This window comes from Octopus bimaculoides, chromosome 6 (genome assembly GCF_001194135.2).
Source record: "Octopus bimaculoides isolate UCB-OBI-ISO-001 chromosome 6, ASM119413v2, whole genome shotgun sequence".
In the NCBI taxonomy this organism is placed as follows: Eukaryota; Metazoa; Mollusca; class Cephalopoda; order Octopoda; family Octopodidae; genus Octopus; species Octopus bimaculoides.
The window spans coordinates 73840708-73846946 of record NC_068986.1 but is presented as its reverse complement, the minus strand read 5'-3'; the positions used below and the strand labels follow the sequence as shown (position 1 = coordinate 73846946).

The following is a 6239-nucleotide window of genomic DNA, read 5'->3' as shown; positions in this document are numbered from 1 at the left end:
ATATTTATATATATTGTTACTTAAATCTAAACATTTAATGTCAAATAAATTTTTCATATAAATCAAATGGAAATTTACAGTTTTGGCTTTTTAATTAGAAATAAACATTTCATTGTTCTATCTAACACTAAAATAACAAATGGACTTAATGAATATATTAGATCAATAATTGCTAAATGCCTGAGCCACAACAACAGTAAACCATCCAAGAGAATTTGTAGGTATCAATTTGTTTAGAATGGTCAAGTAATGGCTATTAACTGCCCAGAATTCGTTAATGATCTTCCAGAGACAAATTCACCTTTTACCGAAGAGTTAACTAACTAGAAGTCATTACTGATGTTCTAAGTACCAGCTCACCTATTACAGAAATGATAATTACCTGGAAACCATTAATGATCTTGGCACATTTGGCAGAATATGAGACAAAATGGTTTGCAGTATTTAAGCTAATTCCTTTACACCAGGGGTTCTCAACCATTTTTTAATCTATGGATCTCTTTGATTACTATTTTATTCTGGTGGACACCGAGCTCCCTAGAGTGATTTGATGTTTTATAGAAACTTATTCCAAAATTTCTACTTTGTTTTTCACACATTAATTTGTGTAGGTTGAACTATGTAAAATGTTAGAAAAAGAAACCTAGTGTTTCTTGCAATACATACAAATACATACATCTGAAGCAAAATTTTTCAGGGGTCCTTAAAATACTATTTTGGGTTCCCAATTTAAACAGGCCCAACTGAAAATAGTTTCTTAGAAAGATCATTCATTTAACATGTAGTGAGCTAAGAATACTAACATTTATTTGAAGAGTTCTAAAGTGAAACCACGATTTTTCAGTACTAATTGACTATATAAGAGTAGTTAATACAAGTGGATACTGAATAATGGAAGAAACTCATGTTTCACTTACTCCATTTAAGCTAAATGTGACGGCAAAGTACACTGTATTCAGCCGTCTCTTCATTTTCATTGCTATATTTCAATTCCACCTCTATCTCTCTTTTGATTTTGGTGAATAGATGTTCAATGAAGAATTCTTTAAAGTTCCTTTGCATCATAGTAGGCATTCATACAAGAAAGTAGGTGTGTTTTGGATTGATCAGAGAAAGTTAATTGATTTCATAAAGCTTCAAGGTCAAGAGAGACTGGGAATTATCGGAACTAAGTGCTGTAGAGTGTGTGTTGAATAAGAGCCATTAATTTATTCAACAAAGCGAATATTTACAGAGGGATATTGAAAAGTCTGTTTATTAAAAGCCATTCCTTGCAACCACTGCTTCTAATTTCAGGTAGATTTGTTTATTCGATCTCAGAGATAGTCACCTTTCTCAAGGACAGAATGGTTCTTTAGGTGTAAAAAAATGGCACGGAAACAGTAACACATACACACACACACACACATGCAACATATGATATATATATATGATGGGTTCTAGTCTCTGATCCAAAATTACATTTCCCCTGACCAATATTGGAGGCTCTGCAAAAGCTTGATATACAGCTCATCTTTGACCAAGGCAATCTAGAAGTGTGTTTAGAAGTGCCTTTTGAAGTTTTATGCACTGCTTTTCAACAAATAATTAAAGAAATATGTTTTTCTGTAGAAATCATAAGAAAATAATGCAAGATTAAATTTTGAACAACAATTGTAGAAGATATTAACATGTACTATTTTCATAAAATAAATCAATTCAGTGATCAAGCAAATAAGTAACACATTAAGTAATACCCATTTATAATAGCACCAGTTTTGTGTATAACAACATGTGGTAACTTAAACATTGAAATTACAGAAAACCTAACACAACCATTGAGCTCATCATCATCATTGTTGTTTTAGTGCCCTCAATGGTTCTCAACCATTTTTTCTATCTATGGACCCCTTTGATTGCTCTTTTACTCTTTTACTTGTTTCAGTCATTTGACTATGGCCATGCTGGAGCACCGCTTTTAGTTGAGAAAATGGACCCCAGGACTTATTCTTTGTAAGCCTAGTACTTATTCTATCGGTCTCTTTTTGCCGCACCGCTAAGTTACGGGGACGTAAACACACCAGCATCAGTTGTCAAGCGATGGTGGGGGAACAAACACAGACACACAAACACACACACACACATATATATATATATATATATATATATATATATACGATGGGCTTCTTTCACTCACAAGGCTTTGGTTGGCCCGAGGATATAGTAGAAGACACTTGCCCAAGATGCCACGCAGCGGGACTGAACCCGGAGCCATGTGGTTGGTAAGCAAGCTACGATCCCCACAGTCATTTGATACTTCTTTCAAAATTCCTATTTTTATTTTCAAACATTCACTTGTGTAGTTTGAACTATGCCAAACATTAGAGAAAGAAACTGAGCTATTTCATGCTATAAATACATCTAAAGCAACATTTTTTCATGGACCCCTAAAATACTACTGTGGCTCTCCAATTTATTATTTTGCTTGCATGGACCACCAGAAATTTAATATGGACCCTTCAAGGGTGGTATGGATCCCAGGTTAGATGGAACTAATTGAAGTGGTTTTTCTTGTTGCCAGATACCCTTCTTGACAGCAACCATCACCTGTTTCCAAGCAAGAACAGATTCAGTCCATCCAGTGAGCTTTCAAAAAGATTCTGCCAACCCATATTTATTCACAAAGTTTTGTTCAATTCAAAACTATGGTAGAAAGGACCCAAAATGTGTCACTCAGTGGGACTGAACTCAGAACCACATCTTTTACTTGTTTCAGTCATTAGACTGTGTCCATGCTGGGACACCACTTTGAAGAACTTCTTAGTCAAATCAAGTGGCATCAGAAATATTTTTTTTTAAGCCTGCCACTTATTCTATCATCACTTTTGCTGAACTACTAAGTTACAGGGGTATAAACACACCAGCACCAGTTGTCAAGTGGTGGTGGGGGACAAACACAGAAACACAGACACAAAAACACACACTTATTTATATATATGTGTGTGTGTGTGTGTGTGTGTGTGTGTGTGTGTTAGGAGGTTTGGAGTTGATATACAGGAATTATATATTAGAAAAAATAAGGTACTCAGATATCTGGATGGTTGTAAATTTACAGATTTTTATTAATATGTCACATGCTTTTATAAATCATATATTAGCACTTGCATCTATTCTAGTAGATTCTCCAGATATATATATATATTTATATATATACAATGGGATTTTTTCAGTTTCCATTGACCAGATTCACTCACAAGGCTTTGGCTGGCCCAAGGTCATAGTAGAAAATACTTGTCCAAAATATCACGCAGTGGGGATGAACAAGGAACCATAAGGTTTGGAAGAAAACTTCTTGCCATTTAACCACCCCTGCACCTATGATTGCAAACTGAAGTGAACATTTTAACTATATCAGTAGTCTGCAAGTTTCACCAGTATAGGTAATATTCAATCACTGGCTGACAATGGTTATATGGTCAGGGAAATTCAAACACAATTTTAATTACTTTGTAGGACTTGTCTTTCCAGAATGACTGATGTTGTATGTAGAGTTGAATAAAGTTTATAGGTGTTAATAAATCTAGTTCCAATAGTTAAGTTGTTGTCATTTTGTTTTATTTCACTATTCAAATTCAACATCAATTCAGAATCTGTTCTTAATAATAATTTAACCAGTAAAATTTGCAACAAATGACTGTAGGGACTTCATTAGTTTACTTAGTGACTCCCATGTGAATAGAAATATAAGGAATTTGCATTAATCACCAAAGTGACCTGAGAGAATTATACCACATAATATTATTGGACATGGGATATTACCATTTCAAGTAACTCAAATTAGATTGTCATATTATATAACAACTAATAAAATAGACCAAATAAATCATAAGAATGGGTGGAGAATGAATGTTAAGGATTTCAAATATTGTTAGGTAATGAGTGATTTAAAATGGATGGAATTTTGGAAAACATTTTTTTCAAAGCATTGGCTGTCATTTCTAGCATGTCAAGCAACCACATTGAGGCCTGCCTTGTATTATCTACTTATTCAACAGACATCCATGCATGCACAATGGGCATTGTTATTCTGGTAATTGGGAAAAGAGTTGGTTTTTAAGATTGAAATTTTGGAAAAAACTTCTTCTCAAACATTTGGCTGTTATTTCAAGCATGTCAAGCAACTACACTAAGGCCTCCCTCATTTTGTCTGCTGTTTTAATGCCAAGCATTCATGCATGTGGAAATGAGCAGTCAAGTTTATAAATATGCAGAATGATGGTACAAGAGTGAGGAAGGTATTCTGAAAGTTGGGGAGGGAGATTAGGGATTTTAAAATAATTGAAGTTTTAAAAGCAGATTCTTTTTTTTTGTTTTTTTTTTTTCAGAAATTATTATCGCTACGTTTTTCACCTGGAATTCCCCTCAAATTTTTGAAAAATGTGAAAAACAAAAGAATTTATGGAATGGATATGTAAAATTTTGAAAAGCTGTTCCAAGGTAAAGTCATAATTTCTGTGGCTGAAAATATAAGGATTCTGAAAGAAGCTTAAAAAATAAAAAAGAAAACGAAAACACACAAGCACAAAAAAAAAGTCAGGAGTCTATTCAACACACCCACTCTGATTTTTTTTTGTCTTTTCAATTGTTTATACTCACTAACTTTCAATACAGACCATCACTACTTAGCTCAGATTTTAATGTTTATTGTTTACATGTGTGAGTGTCTACATACCTGCATACAGCTATGTGTGTATGCACACAAACACACACACACACACACACACACACACACACACACACACACACACACACACACACACACATGCATAGCTACATTTTAGTGCTACAGTGATCACCTTTAAATTTGACCACTTTCAAAATTGTTTTCAGCATTATATTCCTCTGATTGGGACTTTAGAAGGCTTAATGAAATTAAAGTTTCTTTGTTTGTCCCCCACATCACCACTTGACAACCGGTGTTAGTGTGGTTACATCCCCATAACTTAGTGGTTTGGAAAATGAGGCCGATTGAATAAGTACTAGGCTTACAAAGAATGTGTCCTTCATAATTGTGAGCCCAACGCTCCTACCACTGAGACACACACCTTCAAACTGGCCATAGCTGACTAAAATATTCTACCTGCTTTATGTTCAAACTGACCAAATCCGGCCTCTCACACCTACTCTACAATGTCCTTCTAAAAATAAACTGCCACATTATTAAACTCTCGAAGTTACAAGATAATGCATGATTAATTCAAAGCGACATATTATATTTGATAGTGATGGTCTTCCTAAGTCACAAGAGAACTGACATCATGTATACACATGCATATATGTATATGAATGCATACATATGTCAGGAATGGCTGTGTCATTAAGAAGCTCACTTTGCAACCATGTGGTTTTGAGTACATTGGGCATGGTACTTTGGGTAAGTGCCCACAGCATGGTACCTTGGGCAAGTGTCTTCTATTATAGACCGAAGCCAACCAATGTTTTGTGATTGAATTTGGTAGACAGAAACTATATATATGTGTGTGTGTTTGCCTTTGTGATTGTGCACTTGACAACTGATGCTAGTTTGTTTGCATCCCTACAACTTAGTGGTTCAGCCAAAGAAACTGACACAATAAGCACCAGATTCAAAAAGGAAGTACTAGGGCGAATTTGCTTGACTAAACCCTTCAAGGGGGTGGCCTCAGCATGGCCACAGTCCAATGACTGAAGTAAGTAAAAAGATGAGAAGAAAAGAATAGAGATACACACACACACACAGGTGTAGATGTGTGGTAAAAAGATTGCCTCCCAACCACATGGTCCTGGGTTCAGTCCCACTGCATGGTACCTTGAGCAAATATATCTTCTACTATAGCCCCGGGCCTACCAAAGCCTTGTGAGTAGATTTGGTAGACTGAAACCGAAAGAAACCCACCGTGTGTATGTATGTATGTATATACATATATATATATCTGTGTGTGTCTTTGTGTTTGTCCCCCCATCACTGCTTGACAACCGATGTTGGTGCATTTATGTTCCCATAGCTTAGTGGTTCAGTAAAAGAGACCGATATAATAAGTACTAGGCTTAAGAAATAAGTCTTGGGGGGTTGATTTGCTTGACTAAAACCCTTCAATGCGGTGCTCCAGCAGGGCTGCAGTCAAATGACTGAAACATGCAAAATGAATATATATAAAGTGAGAGAGGGGAAAGAAAGAAAGAAAGAAAGAAAGAAAGAAAGAAAGAAAGAAAGAAAGAAA

The 6239-nt window shown here is 35.2% G+C and overlaps 1 protein-coding gene across 1 annotated transcript in view; it reads right to left on the bottom strand.

Moving 5' to 3' along the window:
• The window catches only part of LOC106873829 (pleckstrin homology domain-containing family H member 1), a 949845-nt gene that overhangs the window by 406712 nt on the left and 536894 nt on the right, over window positions 1-6239 (bottom strand). The window lies entirely within an intron of this gene.